Source organism: Pleurodeles waltl, chromosome 9, assembly GCF_031143425.1.
Source record: "Pleurodeles waltl isolate 20211129_DDA chromosome 9, aPleWal1.hap1.20221129, whole genome shotgun sequence".
Taxonomy (NCBI): Eukaryota; Metazoa; Chordata; class Amphibia; order Caudata; family Salamandridae; genus Pleurodeles; species Pleurodeles waltl.
The window spans coordinates 163077468-163099958 of NC_090448.1; positions in this window are offsets into that span (position 1 = coordinate 163077468).

Genomic DNA, 22491 nt, shown 5'->3' on the forward strand with positions numbered 1-22491 from the left:
GTAGTTACTGGGACTTATTAAATCCGGGGCTGGGTTGATCTCATGCGCCTTACCCTCCTTGCTAGCTCCCCAAATACAGATCTCCAAACTCTGATCACAGAGGGAAAGAGGGGGACTGTTTTCCATCCTAGGGGGTTCTATCTGGGCTAGTGTGAGGGTTAGCGTGGAGTCTCTGATGTCTACGGTAAGAATCTGATCAGCCTCAGGATTGTCTAATCCTATTCCTTGTGTTTCAATATTTCCGGCTATAGGATAATTCTTCCCATCCCAATTTCTAGTTCCTTGAGGCTTAGATGGGCCATGCACAGGGCTGATTTTTAGTCAATCAATTTCAGAGAGAGATGGTGAAAGGGAGCTACGTCCCAACTGGGGGTCAAGCTGCATCTGCGAACTAGTAGCACCTCTGGGTGGCATTGGCGCCCCCTTAATAGCTGGTAAAACTTTATGAGGGTAGAAAGCCTGGAGTCTACACAGAGATACTTCTCCCCCTAGAGGGTTGGATTTGCACACATTCAAAGAGAGCTGCTGGACAAGGGTGGGTGAATCAAAATTGATAACAATACAATCCCCCATGCAGGGGTTCTTGAGTGGACCCACCCAACCCACCCTCCTCACCATTAATATTGAGGGTACCATACGGAATGCAAATCTAGCGTTACTGTGTAGCCAATGAATGACCTTATTTTTCAGTTCTGTAAATGTTTCGGGAATGTTGGTTTTAAGTTTGGGAACACTCGTGATAACAAAAACGTATGGGCAGGCTTCCGGCGGTAGATGTAAAGTTCTGGGATTAGTTCCTTGATCCCTATACATCCGATCTGTTGATGGGTAGTTCTGATCAGGGGTATCTTTGTAGGATTTTGTACCCATATTAATGGAAGAAGCAGCTCCGTCATTCCCCCTCGGAAAGGGAGAGGCAGTCTTAGAACACTTGACTTTTGAGGCATTGACCAACCTAACAGTTGGAGCCCTCACTGGTTGGTATAAAGGATCAGGGCAGTTCATTGGAGGGTTATGATCCATGCCCAATGGTAGGGGAAGGCTACTGGCACTATTGCCTAGAAGGCTCTGGGGAAGAATTCGGCGGGAATACTGCAAGTCCGGTGAGGGAGGGATGGTCATCTGCTTGGACTTAATAAAACCTTCTAGTTTCTCCTCAATGGCTTGTAGGCGAGTTGTTATAGGGTGTAGCCTTTTGGAGAGCTCGTCTTTTATATGTTCAATTATATAATCAATTTCTGGGTGGTCATTGATAGATGCTTGGGCTAATATATAGTCCTTGTTCCGCGTTGGTGCGACATGATTGGGGGAATTCAAGATGCAGGCCCGTTTGTTCCTTAGGTTTGCCTCCCATCGTTTTCTTTTACCCTTTCTGTTGTGCTCTGGGTTGGGTAAGAACCTATCTAAGAGAGGCTGTGTAAGTTCTGGAGGCTGTGTAACATTTTCCTGGGTCTCCACAGCAGACTCTTGGGTAGTTAGAGGTGAGATAGCCGAGGCAGGCTGTAAATCGGGTGGATGGAGGGATTGTGCTGGAATTTGCGGTGGGGATAGGGATAGGCAATTAACTCCCATCAGTGGGGGGGCAGTTAGACGGCGCTCCACCATTTTGATTTCCTTTTCTAATGCCCCAACCGCTTTTTGGAGAAATCCATCTAAGGTCTTGTTGTTACCGGCCTTTTCCAAGAGTACCCCCCTTCCGTCTACCCATCTTGACTATTTGGACTCTTTTTATCCAGCCGGTATTTTCTGTCAGTCTTTTCCTGTAGGTGCTTTTCCTCCGCTGTTCCCACCCTGTTTCCGCCCCACTGGGGCCTTGTTGGAGAAGCTAGAACGACAGAAGGGCACAAATGCTGCTCACCTATGGCGGTATGATGTCCTGACGATTACAGTGTGTTCGACCGCTAGTCACCGACCTCAGTATCAAGATGAAAATGGTGCTGCCTCCGCCGCCGTCCAAATGCGCGTCCCGCGAGGCGGGAGCGCTAAGGTAGTTTTAAAGGGCTCCTGCCCTTCAGGAAACAAATGGTGCCGCCTCCGCCGCCCTCCAAATGCGCGTCCCGCGAGGAGGGAGCGCTAAGGTAGTTTTAAAGGGCTCCTGCCCTTCAGGAAACAAATGGTGCCGCCTCCGCCGCCCTCCAAATGCGCGTCCCCAAACAGCACCTGATGTGGACACACTTATCCCTTTGGAATTATATCTCACTATAACTTTTACTCTGAGATAAATCATCACAAATATTGTCAATTCAAATAACTCCAAAGCGATAGGGTCCTGATGAAATTCCCAGACACCCTTGAAAAGAAAATCTTGTGTCCTTTATTTAGACATTGTAACCAAACATGTGTTATTACAAATATTTAGTAGAGTTCTATTCTAGACTCTATTCATAACAATCAGTGGCAAAACCAGAAAGTCATGCCTCTAAAATGCTGCGCTACTGGCTTTGCCAACTCTTTTTGCAACTCTAAACAAATGCATGCATTGAAACTCATGATCACTTCATGCCTAGCAATGTTGCAATTGGTTTTGTACTCCAAAATGGCCTCGGGTCTACACATAAGCATAAGCAGGCATGCATGTGTCCGCCATGTGAATTACAATAAACAAATTGAAAAGCAAGAGCACCCCAGTATAAAAATGAAAGCGAGTAGCCTAGCAGCACTTTGCAGCTGCTGGCTCCTCAGAAAAAAAATAAAAAATAAAAATGTAAATAGGAAACCAAGACGGGGAGCATTGGATAGTGATGAGGTTCACACATTTTTTATAAGGTTAGAATGCATCCTCACAAACTGGCTAATGTTTGGTGGTCTCTTTATTACTGCAGATGGTGTGATCGTTTTAGACTAGTCTTCAGTCAGCCTAAAGCATAATTTACTAGAAATGGCTGAGTACTCATGTAACTTTTTCCTGAACATAACACTGTCAAGAGTAAAATAACAGGGGGCTTTGCTTGGCGCCTATTCAAGAAGGCCGCACTTTCGTGAGCTCCAGAAGGGTCGCGGGAGAAGTCAGCCCATCTTTCATTTCAGAAAGGGCGACAGAATCCATTAGACTGCAGAAAAGATAACAAGAACAATTCTAGGTTCGTTTCTTATACATGAAATGTCCTTCTCTATATTTATTTAATGGAGCAGACATGCTGAGGAGAACATTGCAGCTGCCATTTTGTATTCAAATAACTCTACATTTCACCATAAACAACGTTTTCTCTTTAATGTTCCTCATGTTTTCAACAAAATCGTTTTTACTGTCTGTTCTAACATTCCTGACTCAATGGTTTTAATATGTTTACACACATATTTTGCTATGTTAGATTCGGTCAGAATCTCTTGCAATGTACACTATGGGGGTCATTCTGACCCTGGCGGTCATTGACCGCCAGGGCCAACGACCACGGAAGCACCGCCAACAGGCTGGCGGTGCTTCCTGGCCAATTCTGACCGCGGCGGTAAAGCGGTCAGAAAAGGGAAACCAGCGGTTTCCCGCCGGATTCCCCTGGCCAAAGGAATCCTCCATGGCGGCGCTGCAAGCAGCGCCGCCATGGGGATTCCGACCCCCTTCCCGCCAGCCTGTTCCTGGCGGTTTACACCGACAGGAACAGGCTGGCGGGAACCGGTGTCGTGGGGCCCCTGGGGGCCCCTGCACTGCCCATGCCACTGGCATGGGCAGTGCAGGGGCACCCTAACAGGGCCCCATTAAGATTTTCAGTGTCTGCTTGGCAGACACTGAAAATCGCGACGGGTGCAACTGCATCCGTCGCACCCCAGCAAATCCGCCGGCTCCATTCGGAGCCGCTTCATCTTTGCTGGGGCTTTCCCGCTGGGCCGGCGGACGATCTTTTTCGGAATGACCCCCTATATGTGAAAATAAACTCTTTTTTCAATCTTCCCTAACAAATAATTGTAATTATTCATCAACAAATTTTATGGGAATAACTAAGAGTCAGGCATGACCTTGCTGCTGCCAAGGACCTCAGTTAACTTATTCTCAACACTTACAACAAATATGGATAGCAATACATTGGAAAGGGTTGCATCTTCTTCTCCCAATGGGATGCCGATGGAAAATAATAAGTCAACTTCCAACTAAATGTAGGCATGACTGCAGCAACTAAATGAGCTAAAAAAGATCCTCCATTTCCCATTAAATCTATTTCAATTGAGCTAATGTTGGAGGAAATCCGAGCCTTGAGACCTTTTATGGAGAAAACCAATAACAAACTGCAGATCTTAACAGATCATTGGTCTCTTATGGATAATAGAGTCACTCAAGTGGAACAACGAGTCGGTGATGTTGAGAATACAGTTCAAACTTTGCAATCACTTAAATCCAAAGTAATTCCCCTCATGAAGCATGCTGAGGACTTAGAAAATTGAAGTAGAAGAAATAATCTACGTGTTAGACCTGACAGCCTTAGGGTGGTCACCCCTAATTTCTTGCCTGCCTCCCTCCACTTTTTGGGTGCTGTTTCTGCCGGTTTTAGGACTCTGCGTGAACCAGTGCTAAAGTGGGTATGCTCTCACCCTTTCAACATGATGACATTGGATCATACCCAATTGGATTATTTAATTTACGTCTAGGTCCCTAGTAAAGTGCCCTATATGGACCCAGGGCCTGCAGAATAAATACTACTAGTGGGCCTGCAGCACTGACTGTGCCACCCACTTAAGTAGCTCCTTAACCATGTCTCAGGCCTGTCATTGCAAGGCCTGTGTGTGCAGTTTCACTGCCAATTTGACTTGGCATTTTTCTACACATAAGTCACCCCTAAGGTATGCCCTAGGTAACCTGTGTAGTTTACATGTCCTGGAAGTGTAAACTCTTAAATTTGTTTTTGCACTGCTGTGAGGCCTGCTCTTTTCATAGGCTAACATTAGGGTTACCCTCATAGACTGTTTGAGTGGTAGCTGATGATCTGAAAGGAGTAGGAAGGTCATATTTAGTATGGCCAGAATGGTAAGACAAAATCCTGCTGACTGGTGAAGTTGGATTTAATACTACTATTTTAGAAATGGCACTTTTAGAAAGTGAGCATTTCTCTGCCCTTAAATCCTTCTGTGCCTTACAATCCACGTCTGGCTAGGTTCAGTTGACAGCTCCCTTGTGAATTCACTCAGACAAACCCCAAACACAGGATGCTCAGCCTCACTTGCAAACTTCTGCATTTTGAATGGGTCTTGCTGGGAGGGTGGAGGGCCTGATACTTACATGTCAAAGGACAGTAGCCTGCCCTCACACAAAGGACTGCCACACCCCCTACTGGGACCCTGGCAGACAGGATTGAACTGAAAGGGGACCTTGTGCACTTCTAAGCCACTCTTTGAAGTCTATCCCACTTCAAAGGCACATTTAGGTATTTAAACAGGGCCTCTGCCCCTACCAACTCAGACACTTCCTGGAGAAGAGAACCTGCAACCTGCCAAGAAGAACTATATGGCTGCCCAAATGACTCACCTGACTGCTTTCTGTGAAGGACTGCTGTCTTGCTGTTGCCCTGCTGCCTTGCTGCTCTATGGGTGTGGTGAGAAGTGCTCTCCAAGAGCTTGTATATAGCTTGCCTCCTGTTCCCTAAAGTCTCAGGACCAAGAAGACTGCATCTCTACAAGAAGAACTCCTTGTGCTGCGAAAATTGACGCACAGCCTGTCAGAAACAACGCACAGCCTGCACCACAGTGAAATCTTCACTGCACGCTGAACCAGAATACTGCAGCTTAACTTCGCAACGAGAAGATTGACGGAGCGCCAGTGTAGTGACTGCAAATTCAATGCACAGCCCACTGGATCGACACACAGCCAAGCTGGAACGACGCAGTCCATCTTCCAGAGAGGAATCAATGCAGTGCCTGCTATGTGGTGGAAATTTCCACGCAACACCCACCGGATCAACACAGCCCCTGTGACTTTGTCCTGTCAGCGCCGGCACTCAACGCATTGTCCCTGGGGCATCCGAAAACCCCGCAACTCAAAAAGGATCCAAGACCAAGCGTCGGAAAATGACACAAAGCCTTTGCTGCCTGAAAAATAAACGACGCATCGCCATGTGTGGCCCGAGAAATCGACAAACACCTCCCTGTTTTCCACACTTCTCCTTGTCTGCGGTTCTTTGCAGAGATTTTGAATGCAAACCAGGTACTTTGGCTTGCAAGAGACATTTATTGCTTTTAAGAGACTAAAGATACTTTATATGATTTTTACAGTGATTTTTACAGTGATATTTTCCCAATATACTTTTTGCATTTTAATTGTTTTGACCTGCATTTATCCAGATAAATATTATATATTTTTCTATACACTGTGTGGTGTATTCTTGTAGTCTTCTACTGTGTTATTGCATGATTTATTGCACAAATACCTTACACATTGCCTTTTAAGTTAAGCCTGACTGCTCAGTTCCAAGCAACCAGAGGGTGAGCACAGAATAATTTGGATTGTGTGTGACTTACCCTGACTAGAGTGAGGGTCCTTGCTTTGACAGGGGGGTAACCTGACTGTCAACCAAAGACCCCATTTCTAACACTACGCATTTATGGCTTACCAGAAGGAACGGAAGGCTTAGATCCTATTGCATTTTTTCAATCCTTTCTTCCTAAGCTTTTAGATCTTCCTTCTACAACATTATTGAATATACACGAGCCCACAGACGAGGACATTTGTCTCACCAACCATCTTTGTCACAAAAATCGAGAGGTGTAATTATCTACTTTCTTGAATATGTTGAACTTCTTAAAATTCTTAGAGTTGTTAAATCGAAAGGAAGAATTTCATGGTCGGGATCACATTTATTTTTCTCACAAGACTATGCTAAACCTATTGCTGATAGAAGAAAACAAATTTTGGATATGAGACCTGTGCTATACGCTCTCAATGCAAGATTTGGGCTTTTTCATCCATGCTCTTTGAAAGTAACCTATAAAAATAAAACTACGGTATATGAGGATCCCAAGATTTTGCAAAGCTTTATTGGCAGGTGTAGAGAAGAAGACATAGACATCTCAAAGCAACATGCAAACTGAATTCCATTTACACTTTTTTCACTACTAGGTAATATTTTCTTCATGTTTAATTAATTGTTTTTATCAATATAAGTAACACTTTATGTTTCTTTCCTTATGTATCCCGTACCTCTTAATGACCTTTTGTTTTTCTTATCAGGTATTGCTTGTTAGACATCTCTACGATTACGTTGTTATCTCTGTATTTGGTCTGATCCCTCTCCTGTTGACCTCGTCGTAGTTCCAGTCGCACCATCTTCACTTTGTGGTGTCACCACCCTCAATTCCTTGTGTGTTGTATAGGTATATTCATTTTGTTAGTCTATATCTTATGTTTTCTGTTTTTGGTTTATTACAGCTCTTACTGTTCTCTTTTCCTCCTCTCTTTTTTCTTTTCTTTATTCCTTTTCTCAGTTTCCTTCTTCGTAGCCCTATCTATATATTTTGTCATATTTTTCTGTTTAATTTTAAGAATATCACATTTCTTAGTTTGTTAATATCTTTTCAACTATTGTATACTATTAATTTATATAATTTTATGTTTAATGATTACCTTGTAATTATGTTGATTCAGTGGTCATTTTATATGCTTCTATATATAAAGGTTGTTTCTTTTTATCCAACGGATTGTCTTATGGACCTTACTATATTTGCTTATTTGTATACCAATTATAGATATTTCGTACTTTTGTAGAATTTCTTAATTTTAAAATGAATTATTTCTTATGTTTCTTTGGATAATTACATGGAATGTTAAAGAATTAGGTTCCCCTATTAAAAGGCAAAGGGTACTTACACATTTAGCCAAATTGAATACAGACATAGCATTATTGCAAGAAATGCATGTTATTGACAAAGAACTTCGTAAACTCATGCCTAATTGGGTAGGCTATGCTTTTACATACCCTGAAGCAGGTAAACTTAATGGTGTTGTTGTTTTATGTAAATTAACTTTATGTGTTAAATTATTATCACATGAAAATGACATTGAAGGCTGTTAGCTATTTTTAAAACGTATTATCAATAATACACCAATAACAATTTTTTATGTATATGCGCCCACTCATCTAGGTAAAACTTTTTGGCCAAATATTGCCAATAAGTTGATGTCTATTACAGATGATTACTTAATTTTTGGAGGTGATTGTAACCTTGTTTTTTTCAGGCCGCTCTTCTAAATCTAATTTTATTCATACATCCATGCATAAACAATTTACTTTAACTATTACATGGAGAGTTCGCATTGATTCATGGAGACTTAGCAATCCCAGGTTGCGAGAATACACTTTTTTTTCTCCTATACACTTCTCCCAATCTAGGATCAATTACTTATTTATATCCAAATCATTGTCTTAACATATTTTAGGTTCAGATATTGTTACTATTTTAATTTCAGGTCATGCCCCAGTCACCCTAGATCTGGAATTACCTTCCGTTATTCCCACAATTAAATGTTGGTGCTTTAATACCTCTCTTTTAGCAGATATTACATTTATAAAAAACTTTCAAGATTTTATACAAGAATATTTTTAATTAAATGATACATCTGAAATATTTTAGCAGATAACATGGTATGCTTTTAAAGCTGTCTCACAGGATTTTATTTTGACATATGTCTCTAATAAAAAGAAATCAAACAATAACAAATCGCTTGGCCTTATTAAACATATTAAATCCCTTGAACAGACTTATTACACATCCAAATCCAATGAATTTCTAAATGAGTTAGTCACAGCTAAATATCAATTCAACAAATGCTCTACAGATAATGCTGCCTCATTTCTTCTTAGATCAAGTGCCAAATATTATGGAGAACAGGACAAAGCTGGCAAGCTCCTAGCAATTTATTTGAAAATTAAAAAAGACAGGACTAAAATTGAAACGATTCTAAATAATGATCACACCCCAGCAACTAATGATAAAGATATCTTGCATGAATTATCTGATTATTAAAAAAACCTTATTCCCCATCTAGCATAGATAGTATTAAGTATTTAAAATCTATTAAGCAAGAGTTTGACTCAAACATTAATTTTTGCTGAGATTTCTTTCAAGGACTTTCAGGAAGCAATGAATTCTATTAAAACAAATGAAGCCCTTGGACCAGATGGTTTTCCTATTGAGTTCTATTTATATTTCTCAAAATTATTAATTCCCAAATTACACAAACTCTTCACCTTTTTTGCAACCTCTAACACAGCGTCTGGCACTTTTCAAGGTTCTTTGATTTGTCTTATCCCAAAAGAAAGTAAAGATATTAAATTATGCAAAGATTATTGACGAATATTCCTAGTTAACACTGATTACAAAATCTTTGCTAAAATTCTTGCAATTAGAAACAGTCAGGTTTTGTTAAAGGTAGATATCTTTTAGATAATACCAGACTTTTCTTTGATATTTTGAGTAAATCTAAAACATATTCAAAATCATTAGCTGCTATATCCTGTGATGCTGAAAAAGCACTTGATCGCATTCATTAAGATTATCTTTTTTTTTTTGGATCTGTTTATTAGTCATAACATTCACTCAACAGTACATTGGCTGTTAATAATTTTGCGATCTGTTTACTTACATATATAAGCTTGCACAGCGCTGTTACACAATGAATTGTCAAAAAAAAGAAGAAAGAAGACATAAAACGAAATAAAAAAGAAAAGAAAAAAGAAACACTCAACTTGAAACTGTGCAATAACTAGTTAAAGACGCAACTAAATGCCACTAATGTCATTTCTAGTGTTGGCTATCCCCGACAGAAGGTGGGGGAAGGAAGAGGGAGGAATACAGCTAATGTGTATGAGTAAAACGGAGGTCATAGTTGAGGTATGAATTATGCATTGCCGGGCATGACAGAGCGCAGAGCTAGTCTGATAATAAGCAAGCTAGGTATGAGTAGCGTATAGGCATAGCCGCAGAAGAAGCATCCTGATATATTTCATTGTTACATTGACGAAGGGGATGAGGATATTAATAATGAAAGTGAATGATGGTGGGGCAGCTAAGAGTAGCGTGCTGACGATGTCAACCAAGACTGTAATAGCTACATATGGTGCCCAATTTACGGGGGGTATATGTCATCCCTCACTTTTATTGCCACCACAAAAGTATCCCAAACTTCGGGGCCATCCTGAATAAGGCCTTTGTGTTGTAATAAGCGAAGTGTCTGGGCTTCAGCCTCTGAGCGACTATGGAAGTCAAGGAGCCAAGCCGAATGAGATGGAACGTGTAGGGCTTTCCAATGTGTTGCTATTAGGCGCTTGAAAACAACAAATGCTAGATCTATTAATCTGTGTAACTGTTTATCCTCTCTAATACGGTGGCGTATGCCAAGTAAACAGGAATCTGGTGTGGGCAGCAGGGTGTGGGACGAAATGTCTGCTGTGACGTCCGTAACGTGGTGCCAGGCCGAGTTTATTGAGTGGCAACTCCAGACCATATGGTAAAAGTCAGCTGTCGGAGCAGCACATCTGGGACATGACGGGGTTGTGCTCGGGTATATTCTTTGGATGCGGGCCAGGGATAGATATGAGTGGTGAATATAATTGAATTTGTTATAACGCAGACGAGGATTACGGGATATTGACTTGATCATTGCAAGAGCTGCGACCCAGGTTTTTTGTGGTAATGGTGAAGGGAGGACAGAGTCCCAGCGTGCCTTAGCATGCGGCAGGGTGGTGCAAACTGCTGCTAGTAATGCTTTATATAATTTAGTTATAATGCCTTTTGTGCTACCTATGGTGAGGATGGTAGTAAGTAATGGGGACTCAGGAGGCTCGGTGTTGCCAGCACCCCAGAGGTTATTGAGTTGCCGCTTGATGGCGCTATATGTCAGAAAGGCACCGTTGTGCATAACCCCAGCGGATACCAGTTCCGCAAAGGTGTACATCGCGGAGCTGGAGTATAAATCGGCCACATTCAGTGTGCTTATGTCCCGTGTATCATGGTGTGATGAAAGGATTTGGGTACCCGGCAATCGAAACAGCGGTAGCAAAGGGGAGTAAGGAGGAAAGGGGGCCTTGCTTTGGACGTATCTACGCCAACAGAAGCGAGCTGCTTCCAACAATATGGGTTTTGAGGGTAGGCGGTGAGGGCCAGATAGCAGTGAAGACAGTATCGTTTGTGGGGCTATATATGCCTGCAACATTATGCTTTCGGTAGGAGGAGTGTCCTGAAGCCATGCGGATAACCACTTTATAGTGCGGGATGAAGTTATGTTTTTATTCAGTAGGAAGTAATCAGCCAGTCTCTTGGACATATCTGCTTGAAAGGGGGGGGTCTAGAAGAGCTTCTGTCTGCAATCGCCATGTTGGTATACGAGTGTGCATGTGGCCCCAGGCCATTATTGTGCATAGAGGGTTGTGGTCTGATATGGTGCGCGCTAGGTATTCAGAAATGCACACTCTGAATTACGGCTGCGGATACGAAGATCATGTCTATTCTGGTATGTAGCTTGTGTACAGGGGAGTAGTAAGAATATTCGCGGTGGGTGGGGTGGCCCACCCTCCAAACATCCCTCAGGCCTTTATTTAAGGCCCAGCTTGCTAGTGCTTGTGAGGCGCAATTGGATGGGGCCGTGGTGAGTGGGGGAAATGAGCGGTCTATTTGGGTATCTAGGACGCTGTTAAAGTCGCCGCCCCATATGCACTCTAGTGTGGGGTCACTGAGATTGCCATTGGAGATCGTGCTCAGGAAATAGCGTTGATTTGCATTTGGGGAGTATAGTGCTACCAAAGCTAAAGGGGACCCGTCATGGGCGCCTTCTATTGTCACGTGTCTACCGTTTGGGTCGCATTGTGTGCGAGATATGATAAATGGAACCCCAGGAGCAATCCAAATCGCCACCCCACGAGCGAAGGACGAGGAAGTGGTGCCGTGCAATTGACCTTTCCATTTTGAGCGTGTGTTTTCCAACGTGGATTTAGATAGATGTGTCTCTTGTAGTAGAGCTATGTGTACCTGATGCCTCTTAAGAAAGGCGTAAACCCTTTGCCATTTACGTGGCGTTGCCATACCGTTAATATTCCATGTGAGTATCTTATATTTCAAGATTCCTTGGTGAGTTTGGGTGGCCATGGTAATGCTGCATCCGAGGAGCGGGAGTAGGTGGTGCTTGATTGTCCCAGCAGATGTCATCCACTGTGCGCGGCGTGAGGGAAGGACCACGCATGGATTCCGCTGAGTCAGAATTTACGTCCTGTTCCGGATCCACGTCAATTTGTGTGGATAGGGCAGTTGCCGATGTGTTAACAAATCTAGATGTGGCCCTCAGGAGCAGGGAGCGGTTGGTTTGTACCTGTTCAGGTGAGGGTTTAATGCCTTGTTTTTTGCGTTGCCTGCATCCTGACGTGGAGGAAGACCAATTTTCACCCAGGGTGCTTGTGTCTAACGGGTCGGCTAGACCCTTGGCATGCAGCCAGGTCCAGGCATCTTCCGGAGTAATGAAGAAAAGTATCCGAGTATCATCCTGCACCCGGAGTCTGGCTGGGAACATCAACGCATACTTGATGTTATGTTTGCGGAGGCATACCTTAACACATTAGAAAGAGCTCCGCTTCTTCTGTACTTCTGCTGTAAAATCTGGATAAGCTGTAATCTCAGCATTTTCGAAGCATACCGGACCAGATTTGCGAAATAGCTGTAGGATGAGGTCTCTATCTCGATAGTTAAGGAGTCTTGCTATCAGCGGACGAGGTTGTGAGCCAGGTGGAGGAGGCCTGCCGGGGACCCTGTGGGCACGCTCGACAGAAAAGAACTTTGGGATGTTATCTTTAAGGATTGTGTCTGTAAGCCATTGTTCTATGAATAATTCAGTGCTGGGGCCCTCGGCTCGCTCAGGGAACCCCACCAGACGAATGTTGTTGCGCCGGGATCTGCCCTCTGCCTCCTCAGCTGTGCGTTTTAAGGAGTCCACCTCTGTCGATAGATGAGCCAGTTGCAATTGGAGATCTTTCACAGTCCGGGGGAGGGTTGCAGAGTCTTGTTCAAGTTCGGACACCCTGTCGGCCAGTGCGTGTTGATCAGTGCGAAGTATGTTGAGATCTTCTGTTACCGAGCCTATTTTGGCTTCTAGGGTGGTCTTAGTGTCTAGAATGGCTTGCAATATCTTTTCAAACTGTGACGTGTGTGATTGTAAGGTAAGTTCCAACTTCTGCAAAGCCAATTGCGTGATGGCGTGGGCCTCTAAGGGGGGTGGGGTATCGGGGTCCATTCTGCCCGGAGGTGCTCGTGGGGCCTTTGGTTTGACCATTTAGTAAGTACGGGAATGAGTGGCTGTTAACGAATAGGGCCGGTTGGAGGCGATGCGGCGGGGAGCAAAGGAGCAATCTGCGACGTAGTAGAAGTGCAGACCCAGAGGAACGCAAATAACTATTGAAGGCCAGAAGTGAAGTACTGACGGCAATGGTATGGTGTGCGATATTAGATATCCACCTCTTCCGTCTGCGAGGCAAATGTATAGATTTTTGCAGTGAAGAGCTTAACTGGCTAGTTCCTGGTGGCTAGCAGAGTGATTTAGCACTTTGACGTGTGACCATCACACCTCACGGTTCCAACCAGCAGAGGGGACGGGCATGTTATGTTTCTACATCCAAATACAATAGACAAGCCCAACAACCACACAAGGGCGACGCAGCAGCAGGTGAACACAAAGTGACGTGTACAGTCGGGTCAGGAGTCACACCAGTCCGGCATAGACGTTGAGGACGAGCAAAGCAGGAGTAGGCCAATGATATAAGAGAATAATGGCCTAATGCGTTGGATATTGCTTGCGTAGTTTAGAGATTGTGACGCTGGTGGGAGATTATAAGTAGAGTCTAGAGGGGTGAGGGCGGAGCCCCACGTAATTTGTTGGGGGCTATAACTGCCCCGGGTACTTTGGGGCGCGGGGGTGGTTAACACAACTGCGCACTGCGACTCGATAAATGTCGCCGAAGGCTCACCTCATTCAACCGACCAGGCTAGTTTCCCACTACGTACTTGACCACCGGCTGTGTTCTTACTGCCTCACCACACCTGTGGTGAAGCTCGGACAGGATCTGGGCGAGGTCCAGGATCTGTAGAGTCTACTGTGGAAGTGAGAATATAGATGTTGCGCTGCGTGCCTGCAAAACGATCTCTGCCAGGACAACACGTTAGGATGTCCCCTCAAGGCAGGCCGCAGCAACCCCCAGCCCTGGGGCACATGAAATTTTAGGCCTGCTCCTGCAGGCCACGATGTGTGGGGCGCGGCTCCGCAGCGGATCAGCCACGCACCGCGCCGCCACCCCAAAATGTCATCTTAGGGCCAGCGCCTTATTGCGGTGCTCTTTGTTATGACACGCTCCATCGTGCTGGTGGAGCCGGTGGAGAGGAGACAATCACTGCTGCTGGCCAAAAAGTAATGGTTTGAATGTCTGCTTCAATTTGTTTTGCCTTTTGTTGTGTCGATGCACATGCGGCTCGGCCTCCAGGCCGGCCGTGGATCTCAGCACCGGCCCCCGGTAAGCGGGGGCCGGGGCGCCGCCACCAGCAGCGGTAACCTCACACGGAGGTCGCTGGACTTGCGAGCCCGCTCCGGCAGGCTTTAGTCTGCAAGAGGTGGAGCCGCTGCAGGACAGCCTCGTCCGGCGCGCCGCCCCAAAATGTCCTCTGCGGGCCGGCGCTCGATCCCAGCGCCCCTAGCGAGGTTGGATCTCTCGCGGTCCGTCCCCCGGGCACACCGCGGACCCGAGCTCCAGCTCTGGGTCGCGGAAGGTGTTACGCGCACACGCAGCGAGCGTGCAGGCCGCCACCGCAGGCTCAGACCCGGCAGCCCGGCCAAAAGCCCACTGAGCGGTAGCGGTAACCAAAACAAAGCTGTGGTCACCGGTGTGACCTCCAGGCAGCTCGATGGGTGACGTCCGTACCCCTTAAAAGGTAGGCACGGGTGACGCTTGCACGATGTTTATACGGGCCAGGGATCGGAGCTGCAGTTTATGCTGCCGCTCCGGTCGCCATCTTGGCCACGCCCCCATTAGGATTATCTCTTTGCTAGCATTTCTTGGTTTCGATTTGGCCAAACGTTTATTAGACTAGTATCTATTCTGTATTGTTCCCCTAAGGCATCAGTTCTTGTTATTAGTATAACTTCTCCATCTTTCTCTCTTTACAAAAGAGTTAGACAAGGATGCCCCTTACCTCCTTTGCTCTTTATTTTGGCACCTGAACCCTTCTTATCTTCTATTCATCAAAATACCAACATACAAGAATTTAAATATAGTGACATACATATCAAATGTTCAGTATATGCTGATGATATTCTATTGTATTTATCTTCCCCTGAATTTTCCTTAAAACCATTTTTGGATACAGCTTTGAACTTTGCAGAAATGTCAGTTTATAAACTTAATACAGATAAAAGTAAGATTCTTCCACTTCAAACTTTCTTTGGAATCCTACAAAAATAAAATATTTAGGCATTTGGTTCACTAATTCTCTGAAAGATACTGTTTCTGTTAATTTTGTCACTCTTTTTTCTACCCTTGAAAATCTAACGACAAGATGGAATCCTTTGTTTCTTTCATGGTGGGGTAGATTGGATTCTATTAAAATGATGCTCATTCCTGTAATACATTTTTTATCTCTCAAATATTCCTATTAATATTTCCTGTTCCATTTTTAAGAAAATTAATTCTATTATAATCTCCTTTTTATGGAATAATACAAGATCTCGAATGTCTCTGACTAAACTATAATGAGATAGAAAAGATGGGGGAGAAATTTTCCAAATTTTCAACTTTATCATTTTGCTTTTTTCTAAAACCTTCATCCCATTACATCAAGAAGATGCTTTAAATCAAAAACCTTTGTGGGTTGATTTAGAATTATCCTTTATTCATCCTTTTACGTTTATGAAATTTGTTTCTCTCACTCAACGCCCAGCTAATATGTCATTACTTGTTCTTAAAAATGCTTGTAAAATATTACATCCCATCTTTATTTCAAAGTTTTCCAATTCAAACCAATTTCTTAATTCCTCAACTTGGTATAATCAGCTTATTAAGATCATTAATAAATGTGTTTTTCAAAGTCCTGGCATAAAAAGGGCTAATTATGGACATCTCAATTATTAGATAATCATTCATTACTTTCTTTTATGCAGGTCAAACAGTTATTTAACATTCTTAACTCACTTCAAAACAAATATCAACTCTTAACCACAGTCATTTTAGAATCATATAATTCTCTCTTGTCTGTAACTTCCGAAATTCCTACACCACCCCCTCATCTGTACTACAGCTATTACCAACCTTTCACTCAGCCTCAAAAATGTATTCTTACCTTAACTATGTATCTCAGCCTAGACAGAAAACATCAGTGGAATTACAATGGGAACATGACTTACAAAATTAATTTTCTATTCCCTTATGGAAAAAGACATGAACTAAAATTAGCAAAACATCCATTACAGCTAATACTACTAGATTACTTCTTATACCACATGTTTTAAATAAAACAAACTCTACCACAAAGTCAACATATTGGACGTGCGACATTTCTAATTCAACTTTGAAACACATGTTAATTGAATGTCCGCATACGTATCAATTTTGGCTTCAGGTATGGGCTCAAATATTCAGATTTTTCATACCTCTGTACCCTTTTCTTTCACAAATGCAATTTTAGGGAGCCTTTCTGATATTTTGATAAATTGTGTAATGAATGTGCAAACTGTGGATTTATTAATTGCAATAGCTTTCCAACAAGTAACGAAAAATTGGAAAAATGCACTTAGCATGTCTTTCCAAACATGGTGGTATGGCGTTTGGTGTAATCAGAGATTGGATAATAATTTTTTTACTCCATTTTCTTTAGCTATTTAAAGACAAGCCTGTTGGTTGCATGTAACTAATATGCTAAATTGTTGTGTTTTAAGAGCTAATTTACACCAACCCAACACTGAAGAATTGTCAAAACCTCCTTGACTCTCCCTTTTTATGTATCTTAATGCTGATTGTTGAATCGGGTATATTTATACATTTACTTCTCAATGTATAATGCTAATATAGTTCTTTATTACTAGGAATGCTTATTTACATTTTACGTTTCTCTTCTTATTCTTCTTCCTCATATTTTCCTATTATGTTTTGACTTGCAAATTATTTTTATCAACACAATACTTGTAACAATTTAAATGTTTGATCCTATATTTTATCCAATTTGTGTAATATCATTGTTCTTATTAGTTTAAACATGTTATTTATATTTTTAATAAAATTATTCTTGAAACTTAAATAAGAGTAAAATAATGGTCTTCTCTGAACATCAAAAATAAGACTGCAACAAGAGTAAAATGTGGTCTTCTCTAAACATCAAATAGGAGTGTAGTTGGAAGAATCAGTGTTGCATATAGTGCAAGCAAACAATCATTTGAAAAGAGGTTGTCAACTTTAGTGAAGATGGAAATTACTGTATGAGTAAAAACGATCTCTAATGTAAGAATGAAACAACACTACATAGAGAATATTTAAGAATAACTTGAACTCAAAACCTATGTACTATCTCATGTTAACGATACAGTTAGAAAAGTGATCTCATATGGACTTGAAGAGCATAATACGTTTGGATAAATCACAATTTCTACAGTTTCCCCAACTCTCCTCTATGGAACAGAATGTACACCACTCACTAACTTCACCCTTTTAGATTGACCCAAAGGAAAATAATAAAATCTCAATTAACGTGAACATTTCAAGTGGTAAAAGCTGTCACACTTGAATTCGGACCTAGTAGTACCCATCAAAAAGGTCTACGTGCTACAGTTAGATGTTGTATTGAATTCTCCCTGCTCCTGGAAACTCAAAACAGGAATTGGTTAAAAATGAACTGCTTGATGGTTGGTTAAAAAGTTTTGATTTATGGGAAATATTAACTTTGCACTTTTGGAGCTAAATATGTAATTAAAAGATCTCTGCTGCTGCCAAAATATAATTCAAACAAAAACAATCATCAGAAAAGCGGTTGTCAACTTTAGTGAAGATGGAAATTACTTTATGACTAAAAAGGATCTCCAAAGTGAGAATGGCACAGCACTATATTGACAATTAGAGTCATATGTGAGCATGCTTATTAACCATTCTATATGTAGATTCGCTCCACAATAATACACAGGTATCCTGGAAGGTTTGTAGAATGAAGAAAAATCAGGAACTTTGTGTGTTTTGGGGAGTTCAAAATTTGCAACATGTACTGTACATTATTTGTATAATGTGTTGTTGAGTTTGCCTCTCATGGGAAAGCAGAATCGTAGTCAAACTTCACAAAGATGGTATCAGACAATGGCCCATATTTATGGAACCTTAGCGTCACCTTAGCGCCATTTATTTTGACATTAAAGTTGCGCTCACCTAACTCCATATTTATATTTTGATTCTAGATGCTAGAAGTGTCAAAATATTGGAGTTAGCTCCATGTTTATTATGCGCGAACCCACCTTGCGTCAATGAGATGAAAGGTAGGCATTACCATCTGAAACATGATGCTATCCCCCCCAGCACCATATTTAACTCCTGGTGCAGAAATGACTTGTGGGTGGGAGGCGGACCTAAATAATGGCACTAAGCCCGCTGAGCACCATTATTTAACACCTAGTTCAGACCAGGCGTTAGAGTGCAGGTAGGCCCATTTCCATGGTCAAACACCAAGGGATGGGCACAAAGATGTCTACCCCCAGCCCCACCAACACCACCACCCACTCCACAGGGACACTACAGGAGGAGGCAGCCCATCCCAGGTAAGTTGCAGGTAAGTGTTTGTGTATGTGTGTGGTGTGCCACTGGGGGCCCCTTACATGGGGCCCCCTGCCTGGCTCTGGGTATGTTGGGCTTGCCCAGGGGATACTGGTCTTCTGTCTATATATTTCTGAAAGTGAATGAGCTGCCATTCTCTTTGCAAATATTTATTTGAGTATTTATATTGTGCTCACACCGAATCCTGCTGTTTCAAAAGGATTGTAGGCTACAGGCAGGATAGACTGCATGCTCTGGTCGATGGCAGTTTCTCTGAGTTAAAGCATCAATGTGTGATGTCCCACTTTTCACAGGACACTTTGTGCGTGCAGAGACAGAAGAAATTGCTCGAGCTGGGGGTGTACTATGACCTGTGGTGAATTGGCAAACCCAGTAGATGTGACTATACTGCACCAATGAATTAAAACTGTATTAGGAACGTCGATGTTTGTATGTTTTAGAACACTAAGGCCCACATTATGACATTGCCTTTAATTTTCCGCTTACCGCCATGCCGACTGTTGTTAAAATAACTCTGCTGCTGCAGAAAACCGCCAAGAATATTATGACAAACACATACCAATTGGTCACTATACAGCCACACACACAAGTCTGCCAGCACAAAGGTCAGTGATAAACTGGCGGTAACCAAACCCACACCGTTACGGCAACATAACTAAGCCCATAGCATTATGACCCACGAATCACTGCGGTGGACATTCAATGCGGTAAACCATTGGCGGTACATACCACCCAGCTCAAAATCACACACACTAACAAAACAGCACCACATTGGACAATTCAAACTACACACACCTGACACACATACACACACCACACCCACACCACTATAAAACACCCACCCACGCTACCCACAACCCTTTACGACTAGAAATAATTGATACCAGAGAGAGACAGCAAGAGCACACACACAACCAGAGCAACATCACATCATCACCTATACACCATCCACGCACTTAACATCACACACCCCAAGACATCACCCCACACAACGTCACCGTCACCCTCACCACTCACACTACACCCATGGCACCACAACAATACCCCAGATTCTCTGAGGAGGAGCTGAGGGTCATGGTGGAGGAAATCATCCTGGTAGAGTCACAGCTATTTTGAGCACAGGTGCAGCAGACATTCATTGCTAGGAAGATGGAGCTATGGCGGAAAATTGTGGACAGGGTCAACGCCATGGGACAGCACCCCAGAACAAGAGACGACATCAGGAAGAGGTGGAACGACCTACGGGGAAAGGTACGTTCCACAGCAGCAAGACACCAACTAGCTGTACAGAGGACTGGCAGTGGACCCCCACCTCCTTCCCCACAGCTACAAAGATGGGAGGAGCAAGTCTTGGCAATCATGCATCCTGAGGGCCTGGTAGGAGTAGGAGGAGGACTGGACTCTGTTGAGTCAACTATTTACTACTATCACCCCCCTCCCTGCGTGCCATCAAAAACCCCCACCCCTACCCTCACTCCCATCACTCCACCATTTCCCATATACCCCACCAGCACAACCCACTCATCCCAAGCCCTGCATGTAACACCAATGCATGGACACCCCTCACAAACCTGCATGGACACATATCACCACTGCATGCACACTGGCGAGAATCACCCAGCCCAACCAATAGCTATTCACTCAAGGCAAATCTGCCAATGCAACAACAACCATAGAGGGCAACACACCCATGCACATGATGTCACACGCAGAAACAATAACACTGCATTTACATCCCCACAGGTCGCCCAGCCAATGTCACTGGAGAAGAGGTGCCAGCAACATCCAGTCTCCCCCAGAAGAGGCCCGAAGTGATGACAGCAGCTCTGCTCGCCTGGATGACCAACCTGGCCCATCAGGGATCTCCAGACAGTCAGTTACCCAGGCACACTCTCACACCACCACAAAGCCTACTCCCTCAGGAAACACCACCACAGCTCCCACCCAGCGGGCCCATACCTATGTCCCCAGGACACATCAATCAGCAGTGTGTCCACCACTACAGGGACCCCAGGCCACCCCACAAACCCAGGACGATCAGGGACCTGGGGTCAGTGGCAGTGGGCACACGGTTCAGGGGACAGAGGCACAGGACAACAGGGAAGCTGGGAGGACTGCTGTGTGACAGGGGGAGGACAGGCCCAGGGAACCGACTCTCCAGGAGGCAATCACTGCGATCCTGGGAGAATACCACCATTCCCAGGAGACGATGGGCCAGATACTGGACAAGTTGCAAGAGAACATGTGGCTGGAGGAGGGACAGTTCCTGGGGATCAGGGAGGACTTGAAGAACATTAACACCACCCTGGTCTCCATTGCAGGGGTGCTGGCAGACATGGCCAACACGATGAGGGAGGCAGTTGGGCCACTAGCCAAACCGATGAACAGCCCTCCATCTCTGCTGCCGCTAGTGGACAGGTGGCCCCGACACAGGACCAACAGGCCACCAGCACTCCTCCCCCTGCAGAAGGAGAACCACCCCGCAAACGTTCCCTGCGATCCAGGCAAAAGCCAGAGACTATTGCCAAGACCCCCACCAGGAAATAAGACTCTCCTGATTGTCACCCTTGTGTCCCACTCTGTCACCCTGTCCACCATTGCTCCCCTTCCTTTGCCCCCTTGGACAATGCAATGCATGGCGGCCCAATAGAGATCAATACAGGCTCTGGCCTCCTCTCTGATGGCAGCCATTGTCCCTGTTTCTAGCCTCCCCCTCCAACTTCCTCTACCCAATCCCATTCCCCTCAACCCCAACCTATCCCAAGCACACAGTCAGACTAGCATGCACCCAGGACAACACACAAGAATGGACATTGGCAAACACAAGCACCACACTTCATCCCACAGCACTCACACAAACACCATCCAGATGCAGACATACCAACATCCACTGCCTCCACTGTGGCCCCCTCCTCCTTGTTGTCCACCTGTACACTCACAACTCCATGCACTACATCCTCATCCACTACCCCCATCACCAGCACACCTATCAGCACACACCCCTCTCTGGCAGTCACCACCCCAACATCCATGCACACGTCCCCTGTGTCCTCTCCCACTGTGTCTGTGCCCACTCCCAAAGTACACAAATGAAAGTACTCAGATACCCAACAGCCATCCACCTCACAATAGCATCCAGCCCACGCACCTGCACCCAAACATAGCAGACAGACACCTCCTACAACCACTTGCTCTACCTCCACTCCCAGACCATCTGCCTCTTCCCACCCCAATGTCCCTAAGAAGGTTTTCCACAGAAACTTTGACCTCTTCCCTAGCCCTCCCCCAACCCATCCCTCATGTCAGGCTAGAGTGGTCAGAACCCAGGCAAGCACCTCAGCCACTCAGTCCAGGGGCACCATAGTGTCCACAGTTACACCAGGTGAGATAGGGTCCCGGGCACCAGGCAGCCACACTGATAGGGTGCCTGCACCAAGTGCTGCAAGGAAGGGCAAGGAGGCACCCCCAGCTGCTGCAAAGAAGGGCAAGGAGGCACCCCCAGCTGGTAAAAGGAAGAGCAAGGAGCAGTCCCCAGCTGCTGCCAAGAGGAGCAAGGATCCATCTTAAGCTGATGGCAGGAAGGGCAAGGGGCCTGCACTATCAGGCAAAAAGGAGAAGAGGCCTGCTGCTGGGACTCAGTCGGAGCCCCCACCACCAACAATGGTGTTTCAGCCGTCCGAGACTGCAGGGGAAGGGCTGGAGCCTCCCCCCACCTCTGCTAGCACCGCCACCAGCACCA